Here is a 15,321-nt window from a genome sequence, read left to right as displayed (position 1 = left end):
GCATATGCAAATATCACTGAATAGAAGTATAACTTTCTAAATTTAAATAAATTTTGAAATTGAATCCACAAATTCGAATATAAATGCTAAAAAAATTATATAGTCTGCATATTTCTTCTGCTGAATCTTTAATTTAATTTTCAAGCGCATAAACCTTTTGCACACGCATACAAGCAGGTAGAACATGATACACACACACGAATCCATTTGCATATTTGCGTCTGCGACATCTCATGGCAGCGGGATTAACATTAATTTCATGTTGAATTCAGTTTACCAAATACTACAATTTCTACATCTCTTGCAGCTAACGGAAAAGCATATCAAAGAAAGGATTATTTTGGACTGAAAAATTCACTTTGAAAGTGCTTAAGAACAGTAAAGGAAAACTGAAAACTTCATCTGGCCACTGAGACAGTGAGAGGAGAGAGAGAAGCAGAGCGACAGGTAAGTCGTCTGAGGGACCTGGAGGCAGTCAACCTGAATAGTCGATTATCGCTGCATCTAATTTGTATGCTAGAGCCGTGTAGCCCGCCCGCATGTGCGAATAGTGAGTGAGGCCAGGCCAACTCCAAAGGAGAGCGCGCGAGCAACGAGATATTTGAATAATTCGCATCATGGATTCAGAATAGATAGAGCCATGGGTAGAGAGAGAGAGAGAGAGAGAGAGAGAGCTGTGTATGTACAGTATGTGAAGGGGAAATGACAGGAGGTAGAGCCATACGCAGGCTGGCAGCAGCTGCATCCATGAGCTTGTAAAATGCCGGCACACACAATGCCAAATATCCTAAACAAACTTCCGCTTCGCAGACGCCCCGAGATAGGTGGGCTATAATTAAAGTAGGGCCACATCGGAATGGAGGAGACACACATGCCATACCATACCATCCCATTCCTCCTTTGCATGACTCGACGGCAAGTGCATCGGGCGGATTCCGGGCGCCTTTCGCTATTTTTGTTTGCCTCTCGCATGTTTCGAGTTCTTTGGGCCACAGCAAATAGGGAACATGCAGTCGGGCTTGGGTTTGCTTAGGACTGTATAACATTTCCTGGATTATCAAAAGCTACTTCAAAAATATATGCCCTCCCGCTTCAACTAATTTTCACAAGTTTTTCTAAGTGTAGTGCAGATCTATCTCTCTCTGGCTGGGCCAATGATCGACTTCAAGTGCCTGTGACATTTATCAAATAACAAAGAGAATACATAGATAGAAGATGAGAGCAAAGCACACAAGCAACTAAGCGAGAGAACTACAACTGTATATCCAACGGAAGTGATGTCTGTCTTTGTCCCTGTCCCCCTCTCTATCTCACTCTGGCCTTTTGCCTTCACTCTAATTTCTGAAGTGCCCGCCGTTCTGGTGATAGTTGAGAGGGTAAATGAGTTCAGTGGCTGCCCCTGCCCCCGGCCCGGCTGCAGCCAAACACGTGACAAACATGTGGAATAGCTCTTGGCTGTCAAAAGGCAAATCAGGTAAACGATGGCAGTGAGTGGAAGCGCGGGGTAATGTGAAGAAGGGTCAATGGGCTAGATTATTGCGTAGTTGAGAACAAGATGTAGTTAATGGAGGGGAAGGCATTTGCCAGAGTGCACTCTTACGAAAGTTTCCTCTTACGTTTGTGTACCACGTGACAAAAAAAAAGAAGGGGAAAAGAAAGAAGCCAACTCGGTGGAACGGCAAATCTCCCCCACCACCACCTTATGTAAATGCACCTTTGTTGAGCAATTCTTCGGCGTCTGCCAAGCGAGAGAACAAATGAAGTGCGCTTAAAATTCCGTTATATATCGCCGCACATGTCCTGCTTCTCCCCCCTCGCGCCAAGGAAGAGATGAGCACTGCCAGCGGGGTCATTTGCGTCTGCGTTTTTATCCCTGGCACGTGGACGGACGCTCGACTGACTGACTGACGGGCACGCAACAACGACACAGAATGGCCAGAGGGAGTGGACAGGCGTGAGAGGAGTTCGCTCAGTTTTTTGTATTCCCGGTCGAAACTGATGCAGTCCGAATGGGAGAGCCCGACTTTGGGAGAGTGTTTTAAGTTGAGTTGCTGTTGTTGTGCCAAAACTGTTCTTCTCTTCTTTTTTCTTTTTTTTTGGCAAAGTATGTTAAATAGAAGGTAACACAGGCATTGTCTAGGGTCTTTGCTTTGCAACTTCATCTCTTGCACTCTTTGGATCATATAACCAAGTCGGGAACTGAAGCTTGAATAGTTTTCGGTCTTCCTTCCGTGATTCCCCATTCCTTTTGCTGAATATACCTTGCAATTACTGTTGCTCTTGTGATGTGGTGGCCATTTCTCATGCTCTCCATGTCTCTCTCGCTCTCTTATTGTTAGTGGTACTCGCTTTTGCCTGTTGCCTTTGGGCACTATTTTGCACCTTTTACGTTTATTGTGACATTATGCTTTTGAATAATGGACGACAACAAAAAGCAACAGAAAAGCAAACACTTTTTAGAACAAACCAAATAAAGGATGAGGTGGAGGGAGGACAGAGAGTGTGAGAAACAGAGAGTGGGAGTGAGCAAGAGCAGATGCTGAGCGTTGGGTTTGTCAGAGAGGGGAGTTGTAGGAGTAGGAGTGCAGTGGGCATTGTTGGGTTAGTGGCTGCCACTCTCTCTCTGCTCCTCCACCGCCTACTTCTTGTGTATTTTGCATCCCATTTACATTATGTTTTGATTAAAAACTGAGCCACAGCTTTGGCCACAGCAAAAAATATAAAAAAGCAGAGAATGGAGAAGAGGAGAGCCGTTTGGTGAAGTTTAGATACCCTTTCCATATGTCAAAATCCATCACAAGAGCGGTAAACCTGTTGAAAATGAAAACACTATAATATACTAGATGCAGGATAAAAAATATGCATTAAAGGTTACATTTATTTTAAGTTTAAATGAAAACTGATTTATTTACCGGTTGGCAAAACTTTTGTCATAATAAAAGTACCCCCTCAAAAGGTTGCCACAAATCACAAGAAATACAAACAAAAGAGCCGAGAGAGTGAAACGAAACGAAGAGCAAGGCAAAGGCAAACAGAACATAACAAAGTGTGGTACCCGTCGTCCAGTGTGCTGGAAGAGGGGGTGGTGTGGGTAAATAGCTCCCACTGCGGCGGTCAGTTTCCAGGACAGGGCAAATAAAAAAAAATTTGTTTGCGGCCAAGTGAAAAAATGCTGATTAAAATGGCCAAAGAACAAACTTGTGGCACTGTAAAATTTATTAAAATGAAAATCCTTTGCTTAAAGATGACATAAACCGCAGGGAAAAGTATTGCTGGTATTTATTTAACATTCATATCTCTGGGGGAATATGCAATAATTCATGTTGGCTGTATGGTGAGTGCCCCCTAAATGTTACCGTTAGTTAAGAGCTGCTCTGGAAAGAAGATTGATCGTGTTTGCCAACGGTGAAGAGCAGAGAGGCCGTAAGAGAGACTGAAACAGAAATAATTGCCAAAGATGGAGCAAGTGAGAGGCGGATAAAGAAATAATTGAGTAAAAACAAAGGAAACACACAGAAAAATTAAATCAAAAGCAGTTTCCATTAATATTTTAACTGTATTATTTTTAATTTAAAGTTAAAGTTATGCAAATAAACAAAATCCTGCCCAAAATTAGATTTCTATTGTTGTTGTTGCCATAATAAACATAATTTCTTTTGTTTGCTCGCCTGTCCTTTGAAAACCAATTAAAATTAGAGCCCTGCCTTCACACAAACAACAATAAAAAAAGCAACACAAACACGGACAACATGTTACATGCTCGACAGGACACGGGACACGCTTCTCTCTGACGATGGCGCCTTGTCACCTTCCAGGAAAAAAGCAGGAAGAAAAAAAAGAGCAGTGAAACCCGAGACAGTAGAGCCACAGGGCGAGTGAGTCATTATAGTTGCAGCAGAGGAGAAAATAGAGCAGAGGAAGAAGTGTAAGGATGTGATGTGTGTCTGTTCATCCTGTCTAGTCCTGGCAATTACAGAGTGGCACAACTCTGGCTCTGGCTTAAAACTCGGGAGCCAGCCAAAAACCATTATTATAAGATGAAGTTGTGTTAAATTAACAAAATGAATGGCTGCAAATATTTCTCTTTTGGGGGTTTTGTGTGCTGGTAGGGAGGGTGGGTAGGTGTGCGGGGGTGAGGTTGTGACAGGTCTATTCATGTTCGGTTTCGGTTTTTGCTCCAACTCCCACCCGCTCTCTTTTCCGTTAGCTTCCAGCTGTCGCTACCTCTCTCTCTCTCTCTCTCTCTCTACCTCTCTCTTGTCAGCTCCCATCTGTCTGTTCCTATCTCTCTCTCGCTGTGGCATTGCCATCTTCAAATTTCGGTTCATTGTCGTTGTTCTCGTGGCTTGTAATCAAACAAATGACTGCACCCAGGTGTTTGCCACAGGCATGTGCCCCCAACATATACACAGGCCACGATAACAGGCAGCCTCAAACTCAACCCCTGAACCCCCCGCTCTTGGTCCCTTTTCCCCACTAACCCTCCCTTTGCGGTAGAGCCATCTTCTTGCCTTTAAAGCTCTTTTCATTGCCTGTCTTTCCGCTTCATTTTGCTCTTTACGTGCCGTTGGTGCCTTCATTATTGGCTTTTGGCAGGCTCTTACAGCCGACTCACTGCCCCTGCCCCTGTCCCTCTCTCTCTGGGTGCCCCTCTTGTTTCTTAGCCTCCCCACCTCCCTCTTTACTATTAATGATGCGCAATTTGTCGTTAATTTTTTGGGCATTTTGTTTTATGTTTTATTTCTGCCTCTCATCGTTTTTCCCACAGCTGAGACTTGCTTTGGCTCTGTCTCTCTCTCCTTCTTTCTCTCTATCTGTGTTTTTTGTGCTCCTTCTTCCACCCACCCACACACATTCCTTGACTTCTTCATCTTGTGCTTCCTCTTTGTTTTGTGTCTTCTGTCTCGCTCGACTTTTGGGCAACTTTTTGTTTTATGTATTTTATGGGTCCACATGAACAAAAGTTTTTGGCAATGTCATCATCATTTCATTAATGGGATTTTTAGTTGTTATTTCTATACTTTACTCTACTTCCCTTTTGTATTTGTTGCTGCTCCTGATCTGTGTCCCCATGTCCCGTTTCTTCGCATATTTGCGAGGTGGGAGAAGACTATTAAAACGTGATTATGTGCTCCAATGGGGTGGGACATTGGGTACATACTATCTATACAAAAAAAAGAGGAACGGCAACCCAAAACCATTTACTCCATTAGATTTTGTGTGCAACATTCTCTCTCTCAGTCGTTGGAAAACAGTTTCCGGCCATTGTGTTCATTAAGTTAAGCGCTCGTTGAAACTAAATGGCGCTTAAAGGATTTCAAGAAACAAAGTAAACACAGCGAAAGGGATAGAGATAGACACAGAGATATGTATAGAGGGAGCAGGAGATAGATAATGCGGAATACAGCGAAGACCAGCCACGTGGCAAAACCCTTTTACGACTTCATTTTCATTAGCGAACCAGCAAAGTGCAAAACCCCCCCAGGAAAAGCAAAAGTCGCGGCTCACCCAAGCGCCCACTAGCCCCGCCCCACCAAAAGTGGCAGCCGCCAGGCACACCGCCCCCCTGGCGGCGTCCTGCAACAAGCAAAACTAAACCGAAACTAAAGCAAACCTGGAAGCAGAATCAGCACCCAGAACCGCTAAGCGAAACAAATGCCCCGTGGCATTGTGGCAGCAGCTGGGGTCCCTCTGTGGAAAATGCAGGAAGCGCTTTGCCCTACCCAATAATGGACTACGGTGGGTGGGAGACACAAAATGCAGGTGCCAAAGGGGGACAGGTGCCAGAAGTGCAGCTGAAAGACGGGTGCACTGACTTCTCCGCCAAATGGAATGCATTTCGATGGGGAATTACTCATGGAATCGGATTGAAATGCAGGGATTAAAATGCATTCCTAAATGGTTCCGAGATTTTGCCTAAAGTTGTTCCATAAATGTAGAGATTTAAAGCACATTTGCTTAATAGCCAATATGTCAGTATCAGCTTCAAATTTCAATCAAAAATATTTTAAAACTGCTTTAAAAATTCTCATAAACAATCTAATTAATAACCGTTTCGAACCCGAAGTAAAACCGCTTTATAATCGTTTATTAGCAAACTTAAAATTATTTCAAAATGTTTTCCGACTTAAGCTTAACCCACAAGAATGATCCCCAATTCAACATTTTTGCTGAATATTTAAAGAATTTCTTCAGCCTATGCTGCTGGCAGTGTTCATGCCTTAATCTTTCTGAATACGATGCCGTACAGGCCAGGCACATTTCTTTTGTTGCTGCTGTAAGCATTCCATGAAGTGCTACAGAGAATCCATAAAGAGAATCCCCAATGAAGCGAAAGAGTGGCAACTGAAGAGGATGATGATGACGGTGATGATGATGACTGACTGCTCAACTAGCATTTAGCCAAGAGGCGGCTCATTTCACTCGACGCATCATGAAACAACGGGCATTGGCCCAACTTTAGCAGCATTTTTCTCTGTGTCTCCCTCTCTCTATCGTGCCCCAATCCAATTGTCATACAAATGTGCAACAATTGACAACAGAAACAGGCGCCAGACGAAATGCCATAGATGGTGGCAGCAACGGCGGCACTCGACGGCAGTGGCAGCAACCGGAGAACAACGGCAACACATGACGCGCATGGACATGGACAGACAATTAAGTGTCAAGTTTTTCACGAACATTATAATGGAGGCAGAGCAGCAACATGCTGATGGGTGAGAGGGAGATGCTGGGAGCTCTGGAAATAGTGACGACGAGTGTTTTATGCTGTTTTACATTCGTTTCGGGGCATGTGGAGAGTGCAGAGCAATGCCTCTGTGTGACATTTGTCAACCAAATCGTTGCAGAATGAACAAAAAATAACAGAGGAAAAACGCCCGACAGTTATATGAGGCAAACACATACACACACACACACACACACACACACACACACACACACACACACACACACAACGGGGCGTATGTGTAACTCCCGGATTTTCTTGTTGTTTTTGGTTCCTTTTTGCTTTCGCATTTTGATTTGGAAAACAGGGATCCATCCTTCCATTCTATGGCTAAAGTGGATTATGTGTGTCTGGCGGTGCTGGAGTGCGGCGGAGGATATTTCATTTGCCTACCAATTCCGAGAGAGCGAAAGAGAACTGGCAGCAGCAGCAGCAAGCAAACAATTGGCCAACAAAAGCCGCTTACATACAACACTTGAGGGCTCGCACAATTCTGGTTGCCGGCGCTGCCTGCCTGCCTGCCACATGGTTATTGTTGCTGCTGCTGCTGCCAACTAGACTCTGACTGCAGTTAAATTACAATTGTTCGCTTTGTTGCACATTTGCTTCTCGTGTTTTTTTTTTGTTCCCTATTTGATTTTTGCCTTCTACTCGGCTGGTGGCACGGCACGGCATGGTGCTAAAAGGGTATATTGTGTCAGCTATTGAAATGGCCATGAATTAGTTATGTTTGCGGTTTTGATTACATTGTGTTGATCGTTGCATGAATCGCCTATTAATTAGCAATGCAATTTATATGAATTTATTATGATTTGAATTAATTGTGAGGCAACGAAATGTAAATGCATTAAATATTTGCAATTGATTGTGAATATGGTAGAGAAAATGCCATAAAAAAAGGTAAAAGTTTGCTGCAATTAAATATTTGTTGGGTGTGCCATAAATTTGCAATGAAGTTGCTGCAAATTCTGAATGAAATGATGGGAAAAATGCAAGGGAAACAGCCATAGTTCGAAGTCGTTGGAAACAATTGAAAACTCTTGAGGAATTTTATGAATAATAAATGTTTTGGTGGGTGGAATTTTTAGATATTATCTGAGGAAGTTCTTTCGGGAGGGAAGGAAGTTGATTATGAAACGGCAATGAAAACTTGACTGAAATGTCTTTAAATAATTTTTAAATAAAAGATAATTTTTAGATTTATATTCAAATTTAAATAGTTTACCACATCCAAAGGTTCTTTCCACCCAAATATTCCATTTTGCCAATAAATAGTTGTTGCTCCCATCAAAGTTTTACTTTGATCTTTCTCTCCCTCTACAACACACAGTATCCCCCATTCGAGTCGCCATAAACATAGCAAAATAAAAACCAACCCCCTTCTAATTCTGTGTGTGTTCTCCTTTCGTTGGAGAGTCTATGGCTATATGTAATTGTGTTTGGTCTGCATGAAGGGAGATGCACACACACACACACACATACCACAAGGCTGTGGAGCAGGTGGAGCAGGCGGCCCTGCCAGCTTTTTGTCACAATGTTTTTATGCTTTGTGTTCCGTTGCTTTGTCTGTTGTCTGCCGGCCTCCCAAAGCCCCCTATCGCGGTGGTGTGGCGGGGTGTGGGCTGTGTGCTTCAGTGTTTAAATGGTATAAAATGCTAATCGCATTTGTCTCACACACAAAGAGCGTTGATTTATCTCTGTGCGTGTGTGTGTGCGGGGGAATGATTGTTGGAAAGAATATTCATGGGGTTTGTGTAAAATTGTTTATTGGAAAGGAGTTTTATTATGCAGTATGGTGCGGGGGGCGTATGAGTGTTTCAAAGGATTATTATTATTGGTAGGGGATGTCGTCTGTCCTGTGTGTGTTGTTGCAGATTTAACGGGATTTTTGCCTGCCACATCGGCGGCTTAAAATTTGCCACGTTAATTGTGACAAAAAATTGAAAAATAAAATTCATTTGCCATAAATCAGTTGACGGCTGACGGGAAATGTTTAAGGGGCACGCAGCTTTAGCCGCCCCCCACGCGACTGGGGCATGCCGCGGAGTGTAGCACACAGGGGCATGCCACGCGGAGGCAGGCAGACAAACAAAACTCATTTGCATATGCAAGTTAACTTCATTTGCATGAAATGCGACGACGACGCTTAACCCCCCCCTCGACAGTCTCCACTAACTAAAAGTTGGTGGCAGAGAGGCGTAGAGGTAGGGGGACACTGCACTTGGGTGACTTGCAGGAGGAGCAGTGGAACATTACCAGCAGCGGCAGTGGCAGGAGCAACAGTGGCAGTGGCAGTGGCAGGGACTTGAAAACATTCACACTCAACGGCTGAGTAGCTGAAACAGCGCACGACACACAACACACAACAGATACAGTGCGTTACGCAACAGACAGAGTGGCTCCAGGGAGGTAATTGATGGGAAAAAATAATTATAAATTACATTTCCTAATCCTAGATTTTAGGAACTCCTTTAAGGGTTTTCAATGTGCCTCCAATTAAATATATTCTTTCAGAAGTTCAAAGATTTTTGTTATCTCAAAAAAGTACCAGACATTTATTAGTTGAAATATAAAGCATGAAATTCCCACAACTTTAAGTGGTTCAATGACATTTTATCTGAAATTTGCTGTAGTTTCCTGTAAAAATAAAGAATTTACACATTTATCATCGATTTACAAATTGATTTACAAATAAAATTCAATTATTAAACAAATTTTGGCTGTAAATCCATAGATAAATGCCTCAAATAAATACTTTGACTAGCCGAAACTCCAGCCTGCTTGCCCCACCTCCCAGTCTTACATTTCCGAATCGCACTGTATGTGTTTGTACAGTTACATTAAGTATATAATGTGGGTAAATGGAATACACACTAACAGCAAAGAGTTGGAGAACGGCGAAGGATGCGGATGATGCTGCTAGGGGACACAGAGAGACTGATGGAGAGGGGTAAGGGTAAGGGTTTGTGGAAGTGGAATGAAGCTGTGCTACTGCTGCTGCTGCTGGTGCAGTAGCCTGCTTGCATTCCCATAATGAAGCATCACGAACTTTTGTATTAAAACTTATTAAATTTCTGCGGCTGGTGCAGCGGCGGCAACAGCAACTCTTGCGGTGCCTGTTGTTGCCACAAAAATACACTAGCAGAAAAACATAAAGTTCAAGCAATAAAGAAAGGAAGTTGGATTATGCTCGGCACTGGGGCAAAGCAGGTTTTGCTTTGATATTTGTTTTGTAAAACTCAAAGATTGTCTATGCTCAAAAATACTACAAGAAATAATTAAAAATATACCACAATTTTACTCAAGATACTGGAAAAAATACCACAAATAAAGGGTTTCACTTGCACATGCAAAACTTTATTATTATGATATTAGATAGATAGAAATAAAATATATCCCATATATTTCATGGTTATTTCCCTCAATTTGCTCTCACACTTGTAGTGTAACAGGAGCTTTAATTAAGATGATTTTCCCCATTGAAGTTTTCTTATTATTTTCATTCCATTCGCCTCTACCTCACACAGATACTCGTACTCGCACTCGTACTCCATCTTCCTGGCAGTTCAATTTGGTTTAATTATTTATTTTCTCTTTCTTTCTCTTCTCTTCTCCTTTATTTCTAGGTAAGAGCATTGAAGTTTCGTGTTGCCGGGAGGACTTTATTCCGGGATCTCTTGGCATATCTTGTGGCCCGAATTCATTTTCATTTTGTGCAGCAGTGTCGTAAGTTTTTTTTTTCCCCTAGCTATGTGGCAGCATCCTGTGAAGTCATTTCTTTCCACTCCATCTCCATCTCTGTCTCTGTTTTCTGTCGCGGTGTCTTTCTTTTTCTGTCTTGCTGTCTGCATCTGTATGCCCCGTCTGTGTCTGTACTTTTCCTACTTAATCCTTGTTAGCCTTCAGCGTGAGAAGGTTTTCTGCCTTCTCTGTCCTGTCGCGCGCATTTTATGCAAATTACTCGCTTAAAGCTTAAACACAAAAAAAAAAAACCATTCGAGACAAAAATAAAAGGCAAATGGAAGTGAAGATTGGGCCATTGACAGGTTGGAAATTTCCTTTTTCGTAGGGAAAATACGGCATAAACCAGTCACGTCACATGTGCGTAAGCCAAAGAAGGGAAAATATGCCATTTCGGCTTTGGAATTATTGGCAGACCTGAAAAGAAAACCATCCTCAAGACCACTGATCCTTCGCTGCAAATGCGAGTTGCGTGACTTTTGTGACTTTTATTCTCCTGTTTTTTTGCTCATCAACGAAGCCACTTGCCACCACCATCATCATCATCATCAGCGTCAGCATCATCGTCATCGTCATCTCCATCGTCATGAGGAAACATGTAGGATGGGAGGATCCGCTGCTTCCTGTTGACAGTTGAGCATTATAAATGCCAACGAATTGCCGCTGCCTGGCTACTGCTTCTGCTGCCTCATGGCAACTTCTTTATCTCTTTGCTGCTTTATTAAATGGAGTATAATTTATGTGCGTGGATTTCATTTTATTGCCACAACGAGAGACACACGGCAGAGATATGCATATGAGATGGTTCTCCACCATGATATATAGCCTACTTAAGGGCGAACTGCGCTGGTAAATGACAGAGACTGAGAGGGAGAGGGAGGCAGACCCAAAGCAAGTGCTAATTGAAACCTAATTACTGTTTGGGTCTTACACTGACAAAAATAATAACAATTGGAGAGACTCACTTAGAAAGAGGTGTAGAGAATGTGGCATAAAGAAATTGGGTTATGGTAGAGGAATTGTTTATTATTCTTCCCAATTTCTTATTTTTATAAAGGATTTAGTTATGTAGAATTTGTTTTTAGACTTCATTCTGTATTTATTTATTATTTATGGTATTTATTTAGTATTTTAGTATTTATGTAGAATTTTTTGCGGTATTTATTTATTTTTTTCTGCAGTCTGTAACTATTTTTGTTGTATATTTTACAGTATTTTCACTGTGTATGTGTGTCCCACTCTTTCACCTTAATCTGATACCCCATGTAAGCCAACAACGAACAACTTAATTTCCTTTCACAAATTTATATTTGGGTCACCCCTCGCATGTGCCACATATCCGTTCCGTTCTATATATTTGTAAAAACCTCCACCCTTTATAGTACAAACCACGACAAACCCAATCCAATCAAACTAATTCTATGATAGCTGTAAAACCACCCCCGAGGCAACCCTTTGCAGGGGGTCAGACGCTCACTCAGTCACCCACTGACAAGTTCAAGGCAATAGACAGTCGTCGTCGGTAATAACCAACTCAATTAGGGGCCAGTCCAAATGGCAAATGCTATCGATTTAATAATTGTCGGATAAAAGTAAAAATACATTTCAATCGATAATATCCATTAGCCATTTACACAGGACGAACTAAAGAGCTGCTCCTGTGGATTTGTAGCCTGACTATACTTTTCATCAAACACGCCCATCAATAAGAAATCAAAAATCGATTAAGCCTGCCCCATCCCCACCACAATATACAATTTCAACCAACCTTTTGGCCCCATCAACATTCCGTGTCATTGCCTTTTTCCGTTGAGGTTTCGAAGGGGATATATAAAAAAAAAGATACCGATTTTTAATTACGCGCGCACAAAAAAGTAAAATCGTGTATCGCTGTTAATATGGCAGATATTCTTGAAAATTTCATTGCAAATTGCCATTTAAAATGCAATCGCATTAACCAGCCAGACGTGGTGCGGCATCAGACCAGGCCAGACCAGTCCTTCTTCTTTATACTTTTTTGAATCAATTGAGAGCCAATTTGCGGAATGCTTAATTGATGCTGTGCTCAATACGATTCGATAGTAATTATTTAATGAGGGAACGATATTCTCAAATTATCCTACACAACATATGGTGTCTGGGTTCTCATTAAATTCGGCTGACTAATTGATCCCTGGAAGTTTTCACGGTGAAAACTTATGCGTTCTTCTCAAATAATTGTTCGATATATTGATACCAGTTTCCGTTTACTCGTTCTATTATTACCCTTGTGGCTTCTCGTTCTTCTACTACTTGTTCATTGATTTTTCAAGTATATTATTTTCAAAGTACGACTCTTTCTGCCTCAAGTACTGTACCTACTACTCCTCCTACCCAATCCAGTACTAATTCGACTATAAATGCTACTCGTTATGCTATTACTACTACTCGTTACTCGTTAGACTTCTGCAACTGCTAGTTCTACTCAAAACTGTACCTCTCTCTTACAATATTTCTATCTTAAAACATAATTTCCTAATTAAGTTTCGCTCTGATACAATCATCTATTTATTTATGTATGTTTCACCCATGAAATCTCAATGGCCTTCTTCAAGCTTCCCACCTCAATCCTGTTGTGCAGTGTAAGCATACTTGCCGAAAAATAAACCCATAAAAGCATAAAGGAAACAAGTTTTTTTTGTCTTCCTGTTCCTTGAAATCTAACAGCTGCCTTTAGACGCAGATGAAACCTCGAAACGACGAAGACGACGACCGATCAACTGCATGGACTGACTGGCTGACCATTAATTTGAGCCCAAAAAGCTAATGCCCAAAATTATATGGCCAACGGTATCCGCCAAAAAATTTGGGTTACCCTCAAACCCAACCGAACCCGAAATAAAAACCGGTTTGGATTGGCTTCTCCTGCGACTGGTTCGCGAAATTTAAGGCCCCCTTGAGGCTCACCGCTTGAGTTCCCCCAAGAAAAATATAAAATAAAAATCAGCAAAAGGCCAACAACAACAGATGTCGTTATGCACCGCTTGGCGATCGTCGGCGATCGAGTTACCTGACGATCTTCGGGGGCAGCTTTAGTGCCTCTTGTGTCTTCTTTGATTTTGCGCTCTGCGTTCGCGTTTGCGTCTGTGACAGGTGCAAAAAGATACGAAATATGGACGGGGATTTTTAGGGTCTTTTGTGCCCTTTGTGTCTGTCCGTTGAGCCTTAACTGATTTCCTTCTTTTTTGGGACACCTGCCGTTCAGTTCTCGTTTGCGAGCGGTCTAGCTATCTCCTGCCCTTTACTCTCCCTCTCTCTGATTCGTTCAGGTAGTTTTCGGATCCTTTTCGCAATTTGTTTGCTTTGGTTGTTGCCTGTTGTTAATCGAAAGTGCTTAAATGTGTTTGCCTGAGGAGGATCTCTTCAAAGATTTTTATCTCCTGAGGTAACAACCTCTCCATCATTGTTCTGTGTCACAATAATTGTTCATAAATTATTTGCCTACCTGCTACTGTCTGTCTTTAACTTGAAAGAGGATAGAGATAGGTCCCTCGATCCTCATAATTAACCTCAAAGGCAATCTTCATGGTCGTCTGTCACAGAATGTGTTAATTTTATTTGTAGACTTTTTCTAGGTGTAAATGGAATTAATTTCAATGGTGCAGTGCGAGAAAAGCGTGACTTAGACAAAGGTTTTGGTTATATTGTGTTGATAGAAAGAGCTGGGAATGGTGTTTGGATTTCATTGACAACCATTAAGAGAGAGACATTTTCTAAGATAAAACATCTTTTAGACATCGAATAATGGCCTAAAACCAATAAAATTTGTGAGAAAAAAACTTGGAATATGATGAAAAAATGCATTTAAAAATATCTATGACTATTATAATCCTCATAATGGATATGCAATCTTTATTAGAATCGAAATACACCAAAAAATGTACCCTTAATGCTGGTCAACATCCCCTAGAGCGCATTTCTTGTGGCTATTTCGCTGACGTGAAACTAATTTCCGCTTCATTTCCCACTGTGTACTTTTACATGGCCATACAATTCCCCATTTAATTTTCCACTCTGCTACCCAGTATTCGCTTCTGCATTTCCCTTTCGATTATCCTCTCCCCCCCAATGCCCAGTTTCAATTCAAATTCTAAGGGAAAAACTCTTATCAAAGTCTGATGATGAAGTGATTCCACTTGAGTTTCACTTGACCAAATAAAAAGCGCTCTTTCCCTTTTTGCACCACTACTTCATTAAAATGAATGAAACTTTACCAAAAACTAAACTTCAGAAAATGTTTCTGGCCTCAAGGGTGGAGAGCAAGCGAAAAGCGTGGGGCCATTGAGAGGGGATGTACATAGTACATACTCGAACATATGTATGTATTTATGTACATACATATGTATGTACAAGTACATGTCAGCCAGACAGCAGAGTTCATCTTCATCTTCATTCTCGTGCATTTTGGCTGTTTGCAGTGCAGTTGTCGTTTAGATTTACGAAAATTACAATTGTGTACATGGGGACATGGGACACTTTAACTTGAACTGTCGCTCAAATGTATCCCGCTATTCCGCCCCACCGCTAAACTATCCCCCGCTCAAGCCATTCAAGCCGCTAGCTCTCTCTCTCATCTACCGCCGCTTGCTTTAGCTCTGCCTCTCCCTCTTCTACTAACGTTAGCTCTCCTTCTGTCCTACTGCTGCTTGCTGTTGCTCTGCCTCTTGCTCTCCCTTGTCCAAGTCCCAACTGCATTTGCGACGAGAGAGCGGACAGCGGACAGCGAAATGTTATTCCAACACCATGCCAGTCGGCTTCGCATTGTTTGACAGTTCTGTCAGCCTCTCCCACTCCCACTCCCACTTACGCTCTGG

The 15,321-nt window shown here is 42.0% G+C and overlaps 1 protein-coding gene across 3 annotated transcripts in view; it reads left to right on the top strand.

Annotated features, from left to right (window-relative positions):
* Nucleotides 1–15,321, top strand: part of LOC117898575 (protein tincar) — a 77,245-nt gene that overhangs the window by 1,246 nt on the left and 60,678 nt on the right. For all 3 annotated transcript variants that reach the window (XM_034808090.1, XM_034808093.1, XM_034808094.1), the window contains exon 2: nt 308–447. The gene's annotated coding sequence lies outside the window, so the exon portion shown is untranslated. The remainder of the gene's footprint in view (nt 1–307; nt 448–15,321) is intronic.

Source organism: Drosophila subobscura, chromosome O, assembly GCF_008121235.1.
Source record: "Drosophila subobscura isolate 14011-0131.10 chromosome O, UCBerk_Dsub_1.0, whole genome shotgun sequence".
NCBI classification, from domain to species: domain Eukaryota; kingdom Metazoa; phylum Arthropoda; class Insecta; order Diptera; family Drosophilidae; genus Drosophila; species Drosophila subobscura.
Note: the sequence above shows the minus strand (reverse complement) of the source record. Positions and strands in the feature narration are given on the sequence as shown.